Source organism: Pipistrellus hanaki (assembly GCF_964339955.1).
Source record: "Pipistrellus hanaki genome assembly, chromosome: 17".
NCBI lineage: Eukaryota > Metazoa > Chordata > Mammalia > Chiroptera > Vespertilionidae > Pipistrellus > Pipistrellus hanaki.
In genome coordinates this window covers 44,176,537-44,192,553 of record NC_140519.1, presented here as the reverse complement: position 1 = coordinate 44,192,553, position 16,017 = coordinate 44,176,537, and the positions used below count along the sequence as shown (strand labels likewise).

The 16,017-nt window shown below is 44.7% G+C and overlaps 1 protein-coding gene across 1 annotated transcript in view; it reads right to left on the bottom strand.

The window, feature by feature from the left end:
- Positions 1 to 9,698, bottom strand: part of SNTG1 (syntrophin gamma 1) — a gene marked incomplete at its 3' end in the record, with an annotated part of 103,739 nt that extends 94,041 nt beyond the window's left edge. Inside the window, exons 1-3 of the mRNA XM_084864728.1 lie at positions 8,989 to 9,698; positions 8,554 to 8,687; positions 7,387 to 8,143 (exon numbers count right to left, since the gene is read on the bottom strand). The remainder of the gene's footprint in view (positions 1 to 7,386; positions 8,144 to 8,553; positions 8,688 to 8,988) is intronic.
- Between the last annotated feature and the right edge of the window lie 6,319 nt (positions 9,699 to 16,017).

The following is a 16,017-nucleotide window of genomic DNA, read 5'->3' as shown; positions in this document are numbered from 1 at the left end:
GCCAGTGGCCATGGACAACAGGGGGCTGGGGGTATATGTAGGGAGGGGTTTGGGATGGGAATGGGGGGATGAGGACAATGATGTGATACCATAATCAATAAAATTAAAAAAATAAAAATAAAAAATAAAATTTTAAAAAAAGTAATTTATACTGGGGAGGAGGGAGGGGTAAGTAATCTAAACTATCGTTCTGCATGCTGAGGTAGCCTACTTACACAAACAGACACATGAGTTATGAGTTGTGTTTGCTTCTGTCCATCGGTATTCTGGCCACTTGACTTGAAATTTAGTTTATGACTGAGTTCTGGCAATGCCAGCAAAGCAAGTATTCAATCAGATTATTTCTAACAAATTATTTTTTTCTACAAAGTAAAGTTCATTTTTATTTATGAAAGACTTAAGAATTTAAAATGGTTGAAATGTATCTTCATATGTTCACACATGAATCTTGTTTTATAATTCTATATACTATATAAACTTAGAGAGCTCTCAGCTTATTTATTCCTTAAATAAATACAATGTTATTGGTTTCCCAGAGCTAGTAGAGACATTAATCCCATCCATTAAAATTTAACCTGCCTTGAACTTCCTTTCAAAATACCCTAGAAAATTTCAAAACCCCTGGTATTATAGAAACATATATAAAACTCGTTATTATAGAAACATATGTATTGCTTTAACAATTTAACATATAGATGTAATGATGTTCTGTAATGTGTTTAATTAGTATCATCTGTTAAACATTCATTGCTAACTCACTTCATAACGTGCTTTATTAAAAGACATTAAAACCTGCAGCTGCCTCCTGTAATCATTTTCTAAATATAAAGACTGCATTCATAAATGATCTCCTTGTTCAAAATACTGCCATACACTCACAAACTCTTTGTTAGAAGCCAGAAAGCTTTTATCCTTTATAAAAAGCTTTTATTCTTTATAAAAAGAAATGCTAAGTAATTCATCAAATGCCAAATATTTTTTTGGCCACATGTCAGCCTTGTTTCAAGTGTTCAGCCTGTATGTTCATTAAGAATGGTTATAGTCTTAGATTGATACTCAGAAAAATTTTACCTAGTTGAGTGCCATCTTGCTCCTAGGATTTAATCTCTTAATAAGTATCCTTGATAAACCTGTAAAGCACAATGATTTGGCTCAGCTAAGCACAATGAAGTAAGGTTCTTATGAGAATATACTGGAGCCCTGACCGGTTTAGCTCAGTGGATGGAGTGTCAGCCTGTGGACTGAAGGGTCCTGGGTTCGATTCTGGTCAAGGGCATGTACCTTGGTTGTGGGCACATCCCCAATGGGGGGTGTGCAGGAGGCAGCTGATCGATGTTTCTCTCTCATCTATGTTTCTAACTCTCTCTCCCTCTCCCTTCCTCTCTGTAAAAGAATCAATAAAATATTTTTTTAAAAAGAAAATATACTAGAATTACACACTGAGAGAAGAAACTGCATCCATTTGGAGATTTGTTAATTCTGTTCAGAAAAAAAAAAATAGCCTATTGGGGGTTTTCAGTGCTTCTGCAAATAATGTAAATGGCTTCATTCAATTGTTTATTCTATGATTATACTTCTTTTTAAGAAAACAAGTTCAGAAAAATAAAATTTGGATAAAATTTTAAGAAATTTAATTTTCACACAAATAATTAAAGTGTGTGTAATAGAGTTGCTTATTTCTCACAACAATTTCTTTTAAAATCTTCAGCATTTGTCAGTATTTTTTACAGTATTTCCCCAAATAATGTAACTGGTAGGAAGAGAAGAAGGGAGAAAGAGAGAAAGAGAAACATCAATGGTGGAGAGAGAATCATTGATTGACTGCCTCCTGCAAGCCCCCTTTTGGGGATTAAGCTTGCAACTCAGGCATGTGCCCTTATGGAAAACCAAACCCTGGCCTCCTAGTTCATAGGTTGACGCTCAACCACTGAGCAGCACCAGCTGGGCAATAATAAATATCCTTTAACCAGCTCTTACCTGCATTAAAATATGTAATCCATTAATAGATATAAGAAAATTGATGCTGAATTAGCACAGAAAACATATTATCTATACTGAGAGTTCTTAAATAGAAGAGTGGCATGCCCACATATTGTAATTAGTAGGGAGGTTTTTGATGAAGGAATAAATGAATGCTACTAAAGATTACTTACAAGTTAAATATCTAGCACTTCCGTCTCAAAACACTCTCAAAAGCATTATATTGGAACTTTCCAATAATTCACCCTGTAGGCATCACTCATTCATCCCACAAAGAGTTAGATGTCGACCACATTAGAATTGCACCTTAATCCATACAGATAGTATCCCCTTTTACAGAAGAAAAGTTCCATTGGGTCCAGTGACTTGCCTAAGATCTAATGACAAGCATTTAAGACTCCTAATCTTTGGACTATCAAATAGCACTTGTTCTGCTCCATCATGACAGGTAACATATTTTACACTGCAGCACATTGTCTCTTTGAGCACGCCTCCTGTATAACTCATTCACCTAAACTAAACAGGAAGAAGATAGTAAATAAGAATAGCATGTGAGTGCTATTCTATGACTCATTATACAGGTTTCTGGAGAGCTGACTATAAAAATCATTTCCAGGTTACAAGATGCTCTTCTTCACTAGTGGCTTTTACCTTGCTCGTTAGAATTGGGTGAATAAGCAAGTTGCTTGCCCAGAATTTACAGCTTTAAAATGACATACAAATAAAAGTCAGTTACTGAGGGCCTTCTTCAATTCCAGTAACTAATCATCTCATACTTTTATATTTTTTGATATACACATACCTTGATTCAAGTCCCCCCCAAAAAAAATTTCTAAGGCAAACTCTGGACATTGAAATCCAATATGATCTGTAGGTATCAGTAATGACATTAGGATATCCTGTTAATATTCAGATGATCTACACAAAACATTAAACAAGAGTGTGTTTTGTATTTTTTTTAATAATATTTTACTAGTGGCCAGGTGCACGAAATTTATGCACATTAAAAGGGGATTAATTAGAGGAAATAATGTAATATTGCTATTTTCCCTTTCTCTACAATAGAAGTGTCAGAGATGAAAGAAAAGTAGTAAAATGCATATGAAAACCTTCTTCCTGTCAGAGTCTGAGACACACCACGGGACCCAGAGTCAAGTCCCCGCCCACCCACATGTGTCTCAAAATCCCATGAGACCCAGACCCAGCTGGCCCCCTCCCTCACTGGGCTAGATGCAAACCGGCCTTTGCCACCCTTTTCAAGCCCCTCCCCCCCCCCCAACCCTCTCCAGGGGATGTATCCTCAGATCCCCTGACCTGGCACCAGGACGGGGGGACATGGCCTGAGGTCCCCCAGCCCAGACCAGAGTGGGGTGTGTGTGTGTGTGTGTGTGCCTTGAGGTCTCCTGTCAAGCCCTGCCAGTGGGGTACACGGCCTGACATCCCCTGTCAAGCTCCACTGGGTGGGGGCATGGCCTGAGGTCCCCCATCAAGCGTCACCAGGCAGGGAGGCACAGCTTCAGGTCCCCTGACTCTGTGCTGGGGAAGGGGGTGTGGCCTGAGGTCCCCTGGCCTGGTGCCAGGGTGGGGGCGTGGCCTGAAGGTCCCTGTCAAGCCCCACCTGGTAGAGGGCGAGGCCTGAGACCCCTGGCCTGGCGCTGAGATGGGGGTGGGGGTGGGGGAGCAGTCTGAGGTCCCTTAGCCTAGCACCAGGATGGGAAATGCACCTTGAGGTCCCCCATCAAGCCGGCTGGGCAGGGAGCATGGCCTCATGTCCCCTGTCAAGCCCTGCCAGGTGGGGGAGGGTGTAACCTCAGGCAGGTCCCTGCTGATTGCTCTTTAAGATTCCCTATGGGAACTTGGCTTCAGCTGTGGGAGCAGCTATCTTTGTGATGGAGTGATGGTCAATTAGCATAATCCCTCTTTATTAGATAGGATGATTTAAAGATTCAGGCCAGAACTCCCTGTCCCACTTGCCACACACCATTTCTCATGAAAAACGTAAATAAAAGCAATTGGACAGATCCCAGGGCTCATTTCTGATTATCCTCTGGTCCTATATACACTTTACATTTCCTGTCTATGCAATCCTATTCTCCTTTGCATCTCAATGTAAACAAAGGTCACCAACCTTTACCAACAAAGCAGTGTCAGCGCCACCACTGCCCTCACCCTCTGAGGGGGAGGAGATGTTGAATCACTGTGCCTAGTTAAGTATCTGCAGACCTGCATGGTCCGTTTTCCTCATGGGCCAAAATAACTATCAAGCAGTTTCCTTTACGGGGACCTGAATATCCTGGAAGAAAGCATTGATTTATCTTTGAACACAGTGATTATGTGCAAAAAAGATTTGCTAACATTAACACCCACTCTTGTTGGGAAGGAGGCACTTAGAGATCAGCATCTAGGTAGGCATTAAATTGATTTAACAGTCTCTATCTCAATGTAAATGACATCTCTGCAAAGATAATGATTGTTATGAGCTTCCGTGCACTTTGCCTGAGCTTGCAAGGGAGAATTCGAGTTATTAATTTCTATGACTAAATCTCCAAAGGATTTAGGCAAAGATGCCTTTTACTCTGTGCCGTTTCACACGCACCTAAGGAAAGCCTGCCCTCTGTACCGCTTGAAGGTAGCTGTGGCCACACACCCACAAGATGCTTCCTAGAATACATTTCCTGCTTTCATTTTTCTGAGGTGACAGCCAGGAGAGTCTGTGTTCATTGACAACCAAAATATCAGTCTAAAAATATACCCTACGTCTCTTAAAGCATCATGAATTATTCCATGAGGCAGTTTCACTTTCACAGCTCTCAGGTTAGAAAATATATATATATATCAGGTTGTGTTAGGAGCACATCGTAGGTCTCCTAGGAAGGAATCCAAATCAATGTACATTTCCTCCTCACATGATGGTCATTTCTCTTTTTTATTTTTTATTTTTACTTATTTCAGAGAGGAAGGAAGAAGGAGAGAAAGACAGAAACATCAATGATGCGAGAGTCATTGATTGGCTGCCTCACGCATGCCCTACACTGGGATTGAGCCAGCAACCCGGGCATGTACCTTAGGCTGGAATCGAACCTGGAACACTTCAGTACGCAGGCTGATACTCCTTCCACTGAACCAAACTGGCTAGGGCTAGTCATTTCTGACCTATAAAGAGCAATACAGCCCCCAAGCAGCTCAATGACACAGATGTCTCTGCTCCCGTTCTGCTAAACAAGCAGGCTCGTGGTAAATGGTAAAGACAGTGAAGAATGATATTTTTTCCCTCCGAGTGTAATTGCTACTCTGAGCCAATGCAAAACAAGGGTCCATCAATCTACCAACAAATACTATCTTACTTGGCTCGGGATTTCTGTGCTGAGACTGAGAAGGAAGGTATGTCTGTATGGGTATGTATGAGGAGCACTTCATTATCATTTAGATGTGACCTACACATGAAAAGAAGTAAACTAAGGAACTGTAGTGTTTCAAAGGGGCAAGCTCTTTCCACAGTGTTGGTTATGCATATAACATCACATGTGCTTCCGTGACTGTAAAAGACCATCCTTGCAAGTCAACATGCTCCGCAGAACTGAATGTGAGTGCTGGAGTTGATGGAGCCCTCAGTGAACTGTCGGGCGAAGGCTATAAATCTGTGTAACTTCTTTTACTTAAATGAAACCTTTCTATCAAAGCCGAATGCTTATCAAGGTCACTATGAAAGATGGCAGTTTTAAAGCTCCAGGGGAAGACTCCAGAAATAAGAATCAACAAAAACAGATTTAATAAACACTTTAAAGTTTATGGTCTGTCAAGAACCTATTTTCCTCTACCACTTTTCTGGATTTTAGAGACAGGCTTATTTTATAGAACTAAGTCAGACTGCTATAAAAACACAGCTCTCCAAAAAGGCACACAGAAGCCCTAGCTGGATTGGCTTCGTGTTGGCCTGTGGACTGAAGGGTTTTGGGTTCGATTCCGGTCAAGGGCACATGCCTGAGTTACCGGCTTGATCCCCAGTAAGGGGTATGCAGGAAGCAGCCAATCAATGATTCTCTCTCATCATTGATGTTTCTATCTCCCACTCCCTCTCCCTTCCTCTCTGAAATATATATCCATCCTATATAATAAAAGGGTAACATGCAAATTGACCCTAAAGGCAGAGTAACCAGGAACGGCTGGTCACTATGACGTGCCCTGACCACCAGGGGGCAGATGCTCATTGCAGGAGCTGCCCCTGGTGGTCAGGGCGCTCTCATAGGGTGCGCCCCACTCAGCCACAAGCTAGGCTGACCGCTGTGAGTGCAACAGAGGTGGTGACAGCCTCTCTCACCTCCGCCGAAGCAGTGCTAAGGATGTCCAACTGTGGCTTAGGCTGTCAGTGGGACATCCCCTAAGGCAGGGGTCTTCAAACTATGGCCCGCAGGCCACATGCGGCCCGCAGAGGAGTCTGATCCGGCCCGCCAGGTTTTTTGGGCAGTGAGCGCAGCCGAGGTGTTACAGTAGGAATTAGTATTTCATATAGTCCGGCCCTCCAGCTCTCTGAGGGACCGTGACCTGGCCCCCACTTTAAAAAGTTTGAGGACCCCTGCAAGGAGTCCTGGACTGAGAGAGGGCGCAGGCAGACTGAGGGACGCCCCCCTCCAGAGTGCATGAGTTTTCGTGCACTGGGCCTCTAGTATATATTTAAAAGGCACACTAAAGCTTCTCATTTTCTACCTTCTGGCAAATGTGTTTTGAGCAAGCAGTCTTAAAAGCTGTAAAAGGCAGGAAAGACCACACTAAGTAAAAATGTGTGTATTTTTTAGTTAAAAATCTACAGGTGTAGGTGTACGTGGGTGTTGAGGAGGAAAGAGGAATCAGGTGTGTATGCATACTTGTGTTTGTTCCTGTGCATTGTTTGGCAAACTAAAATCATCTAAAATGTAATAGAAGGAGTGGTTAAACAATCTCTACTTGATACTTTTTGAATTTTTCATACTATGTAACAGACAAGATCACTTTAAACTGCAAGTATAAGATAAAAAAAAGACCCTCTTAATAAAAGTCCAGATTTTGGAAAACCAAGACATATATAAATTTAAAAGTATGTTAGTCCAGCAATATAAAAATACCCAACTAAGTTTACTGTAATAATATAACCCAATATAAATTCTTTAATATTCTTGTCATATAAGGGACTTCATAGAAATAAAATATTCAACAATAAGAATATTCAACTAGCTTATCAGGCAAGAGATTTCCAAAGATCACGATGCAGGAACAATTATTTAAAAATCAAATTGTTTACTTCATCCACAAGGAAATAGAATGCTTTAGATATCTTTCTACGAAATCCTTGAAAAAGTAGAGTTGTAAAAATAAGCAAAAAAAAAAAAAAAAACAACAACAACAACAAAAAAAAACAGCCTTATCACTTACCTGCCCAGTGAAAGAATCAGATGTCTGCCCGTTTCTCTAACGCGGGATTCTGAATAGTTCTGGAACCTCCTCTCACGGAGCTACATCCAAACACAGGGGTGTCCTCTCGTGAACATGGCTTATTCCAAAAAGTGTGGGCCTTTGAGCACCTCGATCCTCACTGCAGAGCCCATGACTTCCTGGTGCCTTTGAGAACTTGGACTTCACTCCTCGGTTTGCATGTCTCCCAGGCCCCCAGGAAAATTATTTTTTGAAGTTGCTGCTGGGAGTTGAGTCTGTGCAACAAGAGCACTCCTCCGAGCCCCGGCGGCTGTGGTAGCAGGTGGAGAAGAAGTGTTATGTCCCCTCTAGGAACGGAGGAGAGCGGGGACGAGGGGTTAGGAGGAGGCACCGCCTTCTAGAAGCCAGGAGCAGGCAGCCCCGGAGGCAAGGACAGCAGCAGGGCCCGCGGCCGCGCAGTTCCGTCCCGGCGGCTGCTGCCCCGGCGGGAGACGCTGTCCATCCCCTCGGGTACTGAAGCCCGGGGGCTGGAGCCCCGCCGCCAGCCGGTCCCCAGATCGCTGTCCTCCAAAGGGCTTCCTGGTCTCCCGGGCTCACCTTCCCCTCGGGCGCCTTCTGTTTCGGTAAGGGGTTAATCGCTTCTCCGAAATAATATCCTCATACTTGTTTGGTGGCAATGTTTCCGGAGATTATTGGACGTTGCGAGTAGGAATCCGTGTTGGATCCGATGTAAACCTTTCCTGACTTTTCAGTGGCCCTGGACGAGTTTTTCAATGATAAGAATGAAGGAGAGAAGGAGAGAGGGAAAGGGGGAGAGGAGAGAGGAGAGAGGCGGGGAGAGAGGGAGAGAGAGAAAGCGACAGAGAGAGAGAGAGGAGAGAGGGAATGAATACAGATTATGCATCACAGAGAAGCCAGAGCTGCACTTGGGGTCTCTCCTTACAGAAAACGCAAAGGGTCTATTCCGGAAGACTCTGCCTGCCACCCTGATTGCCAATTAGGGGAGCCGCAGTGAAATCCTGAGAAACCCCGCTTGCAAATTCCTAGATTAAACGCAGCAAAGAGGTCCTGGGTTCTTCTTGGACCCTCCAAGCCCGAAACGACAGCTTATGGCAAAATAAAAACAACACGAACGGAAGGGAAAAGGCGTCTCGGCGGCGGTGCTACCTTGTGAAAAGGCTGCTGAACCGGCCGGGATCCTTGCAGAGCAGCTCAGCGATCCGGCTGGGTCAGGGCTGGGGAGCCGGAGCCTCGGAGGCTGCGTCCCAGGGAGCGCTCCCCAGCCGCCCACAGCCCGGGTCCTGTAAGGAGCGGGGAGGAGGGGGGGGGAAGACGGGGGAGAAAGGGGAGGGGAGGAGGCGGGAGTTTGCTTTCACAAAGGATCAAATAAGGAATGCATAAAGTCATCCCGCCCTTTTAAAGCCAGAGCTGCCCGCACCTCGGCCGGCTCTCCCCCGCCTGAGGTTCAGCCCTTTCCCCCCACGACTCTGCTCCCACCCCCATCCCACCCCCTAAGCTCCCAGGTCCGGAGTCTGCGCTCTCCCGGCTCTGGCTGGCCCGTCGCCCCAGCTCTGCGCAGACCCCCACCCCTGCCCCCTGCACCTGCCGCTCTGCCCGGCAGAGGGAAGGGCGTGGGTGGGTGGTCCCCAGGGCCGTCACCCACCCCGGGCTCCGCACCCGCCCTGGCACAGGGCGCACACGCCTGTAGGGTGAGATCTTTGGCATCGAGACACTCACACAACGCTGAAACTGCTGGGAAACGGATCAAAATCAGGTCTAGGAGGACTCGGGTAGAGACTGGTGAGGAAATTCGGGAAAGAAAGAAGGACTGGGGTGCCGGGGGGAAGAGGGTGGAGAGAAACACGGATTTGTCCAGGCGGCGGCAGGACGGAGGCCGGCGGTGGCTCTGGCCTCCCTTCCCCACGCATCCCTCTCTCTCCGATCCCGAGAGGAGGGGGGAGCGGCAGGGCTGTCCCCCCATCGCCCAGGGGGCCCGGCCTTGGCGGGCGCTGCCCCCCACCCACCCCGGGGCGGTGACTGTCCTCCCGGGTCCCCGCGGCGCTGAGCTAGGCCTGTGGGGGCGGCGGCAGCCACGGCGCTGCCAGGCGCAACGTCACCCAACGGGGATGCTTTGGGGGAATGGAAACCCAGCAGGCGGGGTAGGTACTCACAGAAGTCCATGTTTTCCTTAGGCTGAGCCGGGTCGCTGCTGCCGCCGCCGCCGCACGGATGCCCTCGCATCCCCAGCTGGCCAGCAGCCCGCAGCGCCCGCCTCCCGGCCCGGCTGCACCCACCGCAGCCAGCCGTGCCCGCCGTGGCAGGAGCCCGTCCTCTCCCGCAGGCCTCTGGGGCAGAAGCACCGGAGAAGGTGTGAGGGCATCTCCAGCACCCTGTCTGATAAAAGCCATCGGACCTCAGAGGGACGCACACACCCAGGACCTGTCACTTGAGGCTCCTTGGGGAGGGGGGTGTCTTGCTGGATGGCCCTTGGGAACATAGATGATGGCTCTGGAGTTCCCCTTTTCCCCTTAGAGACATGGAGGCACAGGCAGGCTGCTCGGAGCTGCACAGACAAGGACTTGGCATCTGCACAGATAAGTTTCAGAGAGGGCAGGGTTTCTGCTGGAGGATTAACACAACCCCTCGGTGTGGGGGCCGCTCTCTGGTGCCACTCTCCCTGGAGTTAAAGAGGCTTCTCCCCCCAGGATTTCACGCCATGCTTAGTCCGGTGGACTCAATTGATTGTTTCAATTATTTCCTCCCGAAGTGGAGAAGCACTGTGAAGCGTGGGGCTCAGGCTGCAGACTTCTTCCCGTGGGTTCTTGTCCGACAAAGAGGAAGCATAAATTCATGGCTTCTTTCATAAAAGATGTAGAAGTTTATTGGAAGCATATACAAACTCCAGCTGGGCAGGGGATCCCCAAAGGGGAAAAGCCTGTTGGTGTTCTCTCTCTCTCTCTCTCTCTCTCTCTCTCTCTCTCTCTCTCTCTCTCTCTCTCTTAAAATATCTAAGATCTGAAAGTCTGGCTCATGTCCCTTTGTCTCCAGTTTCTATATGCTCTTTGTCTGACCCTGACCCTTTCTAATCGGACCCTTCCTCAATTTAGGGCCCCCACGCTTTCCTCACTGGTCCTTCTGCTACACAGTATCAGCTTCAGAGCTCAAAACCCACTTGGTGCCCCCTACCCCTTCTCCTTATCTTGCAACATTCCCTCTATCCCCTGTGAAAATGTTTCCTTCTTCCCCACATTCTGTCACTTTTTTTTTTTTTAATCTTCCATGAATGTAAGTCTTCCTTCCCCCTTATCCTGTGGCATTTCTCTATCCTTCACATATCCATCCAATCTGTTCAGGTTGGAGTTGCGTTTGATCTCCTCCCTTACGGCTCTCTCTCCGCTGTCCTGGCTGGAGAAGTTTTATTTCCCCTTATGGCTCTCCAAGCTGCTCAGGACAGGGCTGCTTTTGATCTGCCTTATAGTTGCTTTAATTGCTCAGGGCAGAGATACCTCTGTCCTTCACATATGTGTTCCTCTCCCATGGGCGCTCTTAACTCCCTAAGTCTGCCTGTTTTGTCTCTAAAATTCCTTTCACAAGGACAATGACAGAAATGTAACACACCAAATAAGAGCATGTAAATGAGGCACAGAGTGCCAGGATGTTACTAATTAAATGCATATGATTCTTCAGAGTTTGAGGAACACATCCTCTCTTCCTGAGCACTGACTTCAGCTGTCTCTCTCTCAATCATTCCCCTCATTTTTTTTTTCTCTCTCCCTCTGCCAGTAAGGAAAAAAAAAAAAGAAAAAAAAAAAAGAGTTGATTAATTTGAACTGTCAGTCCCAGGAAGATAATCTAGTTTGATGTCTTTCTTTGAAAAAACAAAATCCACTCCTTATTTTCCTCATCTTAGTTATGAGAACTAAGATGATAAAAAAAAAAGTAAAGGCAACTTAACAACTGATACTACAGAAGAATATAAACAAAGTACCTCAAAACTAGGGAGCAGATAAACTGAGATAAATAAAGAAATATCACTCTTGGAGAAGAAGAGTTTTTAAAGTTCATCAATGAGCCAAAGCTGGTTTGGCTCAGTGGTAGTGCGTCGGTCTGCAGACTGAAGGGTTCCAGGTTTGATTTCGGTCAAGGGCATGTACATTGGTTGCGGGCACATCCCCGGCAGGGGGTGTGCAGGAGGCAGCTGGTCGATGTTTCTCTCTCATCGACGTTTCTAGCTCTCTATCTTTCTCCCTTCCTCTCTGTAAAAAATCAAAAAAATATATATTTTTTTTAAAGTTCATCAATGAGAATAAAAATTGAAATGTAAATTTAAATTACTATTGTTTTAAAAATGTAAACATAGTAAAATGTGAATGTAAAACATCAAAACAATTATATTCACTGGAAATTTTAGTGCCATTGGGTGGCTACTGGGAATCCCAAAGCAGGTCATTCGATCTCTTGTGAAACATTTTGAGCACAAATTTCAGTCCTTTGGAGGAGAGGATTTGAAATGCAAAGCAAAACCTCCATACAGTATGATCTATTCTAGAGTCATGATACTGCATATGAAACTGACACTGGCTGTATAACTTACACAAGACTCAACTATTTTGAGCCATTTTGACACCATATATACAATGGTAATATAATTTCTGCTAACCTCATTGAATCCTCACACACACAAAACCATGTGCATAGAAACTTGTATAATTCTATAAAAATATGTAATATAGCCTGGCTGATGTGGCTCAGTAGTTGAGCATCGACCCATGAACCAAGTCAGGACGCATGCCCAGGTGGCAGGCTCGATCCCCAGTAGGGGCATACAGGAGGCAGCCGATCAATGATTCTCTCTCGTCATTGATGATTCTCTCTGATCACTGGTGTTTCTATTTCCCTCTCCCTTCCTCTTTCTTAAAATCAATTTTAAAATCTTAAAATCAATTTTAAAAAATCCACAACATACATATATACATGGATTATTCCTTGATATAACATAAGAGCTCCATTCCTGGGAGCACCACACTGTTCTTTGATAGTCCCAAAAAATCAGGGGCAGGGACCAGAGGGAAATATTAAACCAGCCTTTATTACTTACACATGGGGAGACCCCATAGAGGCCAGGTGGGTAAGTTACCGCCACACATGCTGCCACTAGTGAAGTTGAACTACCAAGTCCCATCCGGCCTGCCGACTGGCCACACTGAGGGAGCTGGCCTGTGCCATTGTTTTGCCACCACCCCTACTTTCCCAACACAAGGTTTTATAGAGCACAGAAAACAGAGAAAAACTGGTCGTACAAGGGAAGGGGGATGTGCTTTCAAGCAAGCTATGTAAGACCAAAACTGCTGGCTGTTTTCTTGACTCGGGAGCTGACTAGACTCCAAGGTCATGCAGTCTGTAATGGATGGCCTTCGTCATATTTCCCACGGGGTGGGAGGGAGAGGTGGAGCATGGAAATGGGCCCGTGCTCCCATTTACTGAACGCTCGGTCACTATTTCTACACCTCAATTCAAGACTGGATAGGTAAGTTGGTGTTTTTTTTAAAATATATTTTGATTGATTTCAGAGAGGAAGAGAAATGAGAAAGAATGAGAGAGATGATGAGAGAGAATCATTGATTGGCTGCCTCCTGCTTGCCCCCCTACTGGAAATTGAGCCTGAAATTTGGCTTGTGCCCTAACAGGGAATAGAATCGGATTTCCTGGTGCAGAGGCTGACACTCAACTACTGAACCACACCAGCTAGACGGGGTTTTCATTCTTATTGACACATTTTTCCAATTATTTCTGGGCACGTCACATTTCCTGTGAGAGATAAGGCTAGATGCATCCAATACCCACACCGGAACCACATCAATATAATCTCTTAGCATTACTTTGAGCTAATTTTGTATTGTGTTTAAGTACCATGAGATATTATGTATTAACCGTTATTTCTTAATTGGAACAAAGATCCTATTTTTAAATCTCTTTTGCTGGGTTTTCTAATAAACTGTTTTTCTGTTGTACACTGTCTTGATCCTTTTATGTTTATACCCTTCATAGCAAAATTTTTTATAATCCTATTCACCTCTGACCTTACCTTTCATTTACTTAAATAATTTTATGTATTTATTTTTATAAGCAGGAAAAACTTTCTTTCTATCCAATTAAAAAGTATGAATAACCTTCAAGCAAAATAAAGAAAAGAAAAATCAATCATACAATTAACAGTTAGAAGAGCATTTACAGATTAGGTTTAGATTCTTTGAATTATGCCCACACACCCAAATCATGAAGGCCAATGACAGTCACACTAAGGAAAAGCACTGAATCATCTTAAAAAGAACATATAAAAATCAGTAGTATAAATTATCATAAAACTAGAAAAGCCATCTACACCTTGAAACTTTCATAAATTATTTCTAAATTAAAAAATTTTTTTTAAATAATTTCAATTAGAAAACAACTTCTTCTCTCAGGTATGAAATCATATATATCAGAGTACATATTTTACCTTGGAAAAAGATGTTCAATACATTTATTATTTAACTAGAGCACATGTGTCAAACACAAGGCCCGCGGGCCAAATCCAGCCCGCCAGGCCTTGCAATGTGGCCCGCACCGCGCTGTCATCACTGCACTCCGCTGTCAGTTTATGACATTGTCAGTTTATGACTGTTCAGTAAACCATTCGGCCCGCGATTTAGGCTTGATTTTAGATTTTGGCCCCTTCTCTGATTGAGTTCGACACCCCTAAACTAGAGGCCTGGTGCATGAAACTCATGCACTTGGGCCTGGAGGAGTCCCTCAGCCCAGCCTATGCCCTCTCGAAGTCCTTGAGCCCTTGGGGGATGTCCTACTGCCAGCTTAGGCCCGCTCCCTATGCCGGCAGTAGGACATTTTTAGCACTGCCACGGAGGCAGGAGAGGCTCCTGACACTGCCGCTGCACTCGCCGGCCATGAGCCCAGCTTCTGGCTGAGCAGTGCTCCCCCGTCAGAGAGCACTGACCACCAGGGGAGCAGCTCCTGCATTGAGCCTCTGCCCCTGGTGGTGAGTGCGCATCATAGTGACTAGTCATTCCACCGTTCAGTCCATTTGCATATTAGCCTTTTATTATATAGGATATGGATAAACCCAAACGATGGTAAGTTAAGCCTCCTTGTAACAAAGGCAACAATGTGATTTAACATAATTTAAATGTATACTTAGGGAAACATCTCTTCCTCCTCCTAAATAGAAGGAACCAGCCATTTGTGATGATACCTTAAAAATGGCATTTTGTCCTAATCCTCAGATACGAAAACCAAAGAGAAGGTTATTACCATCATAATCTGTTGATGGCATTTTCAGTTTATCGCCAGTCTGGATTCATGTGTTTCCATTCCTCTGCAGAGCAGTAGGTTCGTAGAATTCTGGTAAATTTGCAACTTGTTTACGGCCTCTTCCAAATGGATTACTCTCATTTCTCTCCGATATTACCCTGAAAAGGCTCTGGGCCGGCTGCCTGCTTCACTGCTGAGAAGCACCCTCCGGGGAAGTTGTTTCTTTCTTTGTGCTTCTCTACAATTTCCACTTAATCTCTTTTGTAAGAGATGGCTAGAAGTGCAAAAAGCAGCTAAAAAAAATCTATTAAAGCATCCTAGAACAGGCTTAATTGAGAAGCTATGAAGCTTAAATGAAGAATTCTGAGCTGAATGGAGAATCCGACTTTGTCTACAAGGAACTGGGGAAATCCTCCTTTCGCCACAACACTAAGACCAATTTTGGTGCAATTATTTTCACTTCCCTTTAAACATAAAACTCCCATCTCTGTTCTGCTCAATATGGTCCCCAGGCAAGGAAGAATGCTGTTTTGATGGGAGCAAAAACAACACAGGAGCCCCGGGTACAATTGACAGGAGGGAACTAACGAATTGACTTTTTCTTAGCTGCAGAAGCTACATACCCAGTGCTAAATACAAAAACTAGCCAAGGGAAGTTCAGCTAAGGGATGGGTTATTGGAGAGATCGATGGGCTGGCTCATGCCCACCCATCCACAAGGGACCGAACCTGCCACCTGATCAGAAATTGAACCTATGACCCTTCGGTGCACAAGACGAGGCTCTAACCATTGAGCCACAGGGTTCAGGGCAAAGCTCTATTCTTAAAAATTTGAGCCCAGGAGATCTGCGGGAGATAAGAGATCAACAGAAGGACTTGTATACATGCATATAAGTTCAACCAATGGACACAAAACTCTGGGGAAGGAGGGTATGTATGGGGGGGGGGCAATGTTAAAATATGTACACAGATAATAATTTAATAAAAAAAATTTGAGCCCATTTATCGTCAGGGCCCACAGGCAATAAAGGCAGGGAAAAGGAAGGGAAGCAATTACGTGAATAGGAGTTTCTGTAGGTGCAGATTAGCTAACACAGTGATGCTAATTCATGTGTTTAATTTTTAGCCTGGTTTTACTGTCCTCTTTGCAAACAACTGTTTGGATGCAATGCTGTTTTAGGCCCAGTCCAAAGGTCATTTTAAAAAATATATATATATATATATATATATTTTATTGATTTTTTTTTTTTTTTCAGAGAGGAAGGGGAGAAGGATAGAGAGCTAGAAACATCCATGAGAGAGAAAGGTAGATCAGCTGCCTCCT